This window comes from Cupressus sempervirens, chromosome 7, assembly GCF_028749045.1.
Source record: "Cupressus sempervirens isolate cs-2001-9-10 chromosome 7, ASM2874904v1, whole genome shotgun sequence".
In the NCBI taxonomy this organism is placed as follows: Eukaryota; Viridiplantae; Streptophyta; class Pinopsida; order Cupressales; family Cupressaceae; genus Cupressus; species Cupressus sempervirens.
The window spans coordinates 46,032,134-46,036,739 of record NC_143124.1 but is presented as its reverse complement, the minus strand read 5'-3'; the positions used below and the strand labels follow the sequence as shown (position 1 = coordinate 46,036,739).

The 4,606-nt window shown below is 39.7% G+C and overlaps 1 pseudogene; it reads right to left on the bottom strand.

Moving 5' to 3' along the window:
- Positions 1 to 639: 639 nt before the first annotated feature.
- On the bottom strand, positions 640 to 1,686 carry LOC149545386 (momilactone A synthase-like; annotated as a pseudogene).
- Positions 1,687 to 4,606: the final 2,920 nt, after the last annotated feature.

Genomic DNA, 4,606 nt, shown 5'->3' with positions numbered 1-4,606 from the left:
CAAGACAATACAGAAGTGAATAAGTGCCCAACAGTAATATGCCCACGATCTTAGTTTCTTCTATTTTTTTGAGCTTATGTTCATGTCTTTATTGCAGACATTTTCCTATCAGACTTCAGAGATGGATTTATTTACTGCCCCCAATTTTATTTTCGAATATTGTGATGATATCTTTTTATCGAATGAAGTTAATAAACAGTTGTAAACATTTACGAGTCATATAGACTTTACATGAAGTAAGGAAGAAAATGTTTTTAATTTGTACAAGAATGGAGAACTTATTTTTCTGATTTAAATTTAAAAATGGTTAAATTATATTGATTCATATATAGATAGGATAATGATTTAGATGAAGCTAGTATCTAAAATAGTTTTGAAACCATTAATCAAACCACTAACCCTAGCTTAGTAAGTTATGGTTGTACTCAATAAGTCCATTGTTTCATGCTACTCGATGATTTCTCCTACTTCATTACGATAGGCAGGGACTCTAGTTGCACACAACTCTTGTTATCTAATAACTTCATAGAGAAATTGATAGAGAGATTGCCTGCAATATTGTGTCAGAAGTGATTTCTTTCTCTTTTCACATGCAGGACCTCTACTACAGGGCTTACAATTTCTCTAAGAGATTAGCCATTACTCTTTTCCGAACACTGCACTTTCATCTCGTATGACTGTCACACCCCCATCCAGCACTATATTGTGACCGCTAACATATTTGGAATCCTCACTGGCCAAATACAAAGCAGCTTGCGCAACATCCTCGGCTTTAAGGCTCGCTCCCTTTTAAGGGGGATACGCCTTGAGCCATCGCCTCCAACTTTTCCCTGGTCTCTGCTGAAGGACTCACTCACATGTACTTAAGTAGCAGATCTGTGGCAACTATGGTTGGAGAAATACAATTCACTCGTATGCCACTCTTTCCCAACTCTGCCGCGCCGTTCTTAGTCAGCCCAATAATTGCATGTTTGGAGGCAGTGTAGGAGTAAGGAGCAAGTCCTCCTACTATTCCTGTAATGCTAGCTGTAGAGAGAATGCTGCCCTTCCTCTTGGGTATCATAACGCGGGCTGCGTACTTAATGCCGTGCATTACGCCTTTCACATTGATATTCTTCACTCGCTCGTAATCCTCCATATCATCCTCCGTCAGCCTCATTGTTGGTTTCCCGATGGTTCCTGCATTATTGTACATTATGTCAAGCTTCCCGTGTTTTTCCATGGCCAAATCGACGGTTGCGCTCACATCTTCTTCCTTGTTTACGTCGCAGTGGATATATGTCGCCCAGGGAGAAAGTGAATTTGCCAATTTCATACCGGCATCGTCCGCAATGTCTGCAATTATGGCTTGGGATCCATGACTGGCAAATAGCCTAACGGTGGCTTCACCGATTCCTCCCGATCCTCCTGTGATTATTGCGCTCTTCCCCTGCAACCTGCATCTAACGCAATTAACATTTTCTTCCTCTTGGAAGGAAAAAAACAGAAACAAAAGTGTAAGAGAGTTCGAAAGAAATGTTTTTATGTGCTTATTATGTAATCAAAATTTGCCATTGATTGGCAGAGAAAGCTGTTTAAGAGCGTAAAATCAAGAGAGAGTTTGCTCTACACGTTACGATAGTGAATAATATCTAAGATAGAACACTAGCTTCTCCACAGAGCAGCTGCGACCTCACCAGTGGACATTGTTCTTGAGCTATAAAATACCCTTTTAAACAATAATTTTCCAAGACTCGGCTTTATAGTGGAGATATGTCTTTTATCTGGTATTCGCAGGTTTGATTCTTGATAGGTTCTTTGAGAACCTTTCAATTTCAACCATGAATCTTTCAACTTCAACTATAATTCAAAGACCTGTTAACAATTTTGGCTATATTGATATCTTAAATATAGAGAAAACAAATAGCTGTTCCCAGCTACCAACATTTAAACTCACTTCTTTCTTTTCTTTTTTTCGAAACAGGGTAAAAATTTATTCAATCATATCCAAATTAAGAAAGAAAGGCCAGAGGCCCACGGGAGCACTAAATATTCATATCTTCCAAAAGTAGCTGATCAACAATCTCACGATATTCCACAAGTAACTCATCCCTTCCGTTGATATTCCAATCATCCACGTTCTCTGAAGCCCACTTTGGCAAACAATCTGCAACTCTATTCCATTCGCGAGAGATATGACGAAAGGAGACAGAGTCCAAGGAGCTACATAAGCTCAATGTTTGTCTAGCTAAAGAGGTTAATCTCCAATTTACATTGTCCAAGCTCTGGGTATTCAACATATCAACAACAATCTGCGAGTCAGACTCACAGATGATCTCTTTCCATCCTAAAGAGCATCCTCTCTCCATAGCAATCTTAATAGCAAGGGCTTCCATCAGATTATTAGAACAGTGGCCCTTGTAAATGGACAACATAAAAACTACAACACCATCATTACCTCTACCTATAGCTCCAATACCAACATGACCAAGATTTCCTCGAGAAGAGCCATCAGTATTAATCCTCAAGATCCCAGCTAGGGGAGGGGACCATTGCCCATCCCTACAAACATGTTGCTTGCCAATGCATGGCCATTTTCTAAAACTGAATCCTTGATTATTGCCATTCAGGTTCAAATTCCTCACAATAGTTTATTCCCCAAGATCTATACTTACAAACATGTCGCACTTAGCAAGAATAGTCTCCTGCAGCTTACAAAGAATCTTCCTCCACAATTGGAGACTATCCAACTTAGAGTCATAAAAAATCGTACAATTCCTCTCCAACCAAAGGTTCCAAAGAATAAAAATTAGCCCAACAGTCCAGGCACTCTGCAAGAAAGGAGTCTTCGTTGGAGGTCTGCCCAATCTTTCCCAAAAATGAATAAGAGAGGTTGCATGAATACAACCATGACTCCAGGCTTCCCACCATCTATGCCATATTTCCTTTGAAAAGGGGCAAAGAAAAACAAGTGAGAAATAGACTCCTCATTATGTGAGCATAAGAAGCAAATGGAAAGTCACTGAAAGCCTCTTTTACGAAGATTCTCCCATGTAAGACATTTCTTCTGGGCCAACAACCATAAGAAGAAATTACATTTGGGCAACGAAAAGTTATTCCAAACCTTCTTCCACCAATGCACTTCAGTTGTACTGTGTAGGTTCCTATCTAGCATAGCATAGCCTTGAGCCACTGAGAATTTTCCTTTTGGACTAGGATCCCAATCTAGAACATCCCTCCCCTTAAGAGAGCTACAAAACCTATTCTCCAATACATGAGCAAGAAGAGTGTGATCCTCATCAAAACCACCAATAGGCCACTCCTAAGAATCCTTCTAGCAAATCACTTCCACTTGTCCCAAATGCTTGACAATCTTAAAATGCTCCACCTTAAACCAACCAACATTAGTGAAAGAGTGGCAAAGGGGCTGAAGTTGGAGAAAGGTAGAGATTAGTGGTGGATGACCATCCCAAGAGTCCTGCCAAAACAAAGCATCTGAGCCACCATTACAAATCCAAAAAAGTCCTTTCTTAATAAGTTGAGCACCTTTCTTAAGGGTATTCTAGACACACGAACCTTTACCCATCAAAGCAAGGCATGACACATCTAAACTACTAGGACCAAGAAATACTTATGAGTAAGAATCTTGGCCCAATTTGAGTGTTGATTCTTGCACCACCTCCAGTACAGCTTAGCAGCAAGAGTTGTGACAACAAGAGCCATAGACCTCAAACCTAGGCCCCCAACATACTTTTTCCTATAGACACACTCCTAGTTCACCAAACTCCACTTCGAGGAGAGAAGGGTACCTAACCAAAGAAATTGCTAAGAAAGAGCATCAAAATACCTTACAAAAGTGGAGGGGGGAACTTCCACACAAGACCTATAAATAGGGAGGGCCTGCACCACAGTCTTTAAAAGAATCATTCTACTAGCAAAAGAAAGCCACCTCTAAGTCCAATGACAAACTTTACTCTAGAATTTATCTAAAGTCCCCTTCCAATATGCTCTATACTGAGATCCCAAAACCAAAGGGACTCCAAGGTATAATAAGGGAAGACAACGAATATGAAATCTAAGGATTCTAGCAATCCTATTTTGAATAGGTTGAGGAGTATCGAAGAAGAATATGGAAGATTTGTCATCATTAATATACTGACTTGAAACCTTCAAATAAATGTCTAAGGCTCTCCTAAAATTTATAGCTTCATTAACTCTGGCCAAACCAATCAATGCAGTATCATCCACAAACTAAAGGTGAGAATAGGAAGGAAGAGAGTTATTCCAACTCCAACCATGAATAAGGCCCTATCCCACTTGAGATTTAATAAATCTTCGATGACCCTCTGCCATGATAATGAATAAATAAGGAGATAAAGGGTCCCCTTTCCGAAGTCCTTGAGAAGCTGTAAACAAATCTGATGGTTCCCCATTTATATTGACAAAAAAAGAAGAGGAGGTCACACAATTCAGAATCCAATCAACCCATTCCTAAGCAAAACCAAATGCTTGGAGAACTTTCTATAAGAATTCCCATCTCACTCGATCATAAGCTTTAGCCATGTCAAGGTTCATGAACATAGCGCTCGCCTTTGAATTAGCCATAGAATGAATAGTTTCCATTGCA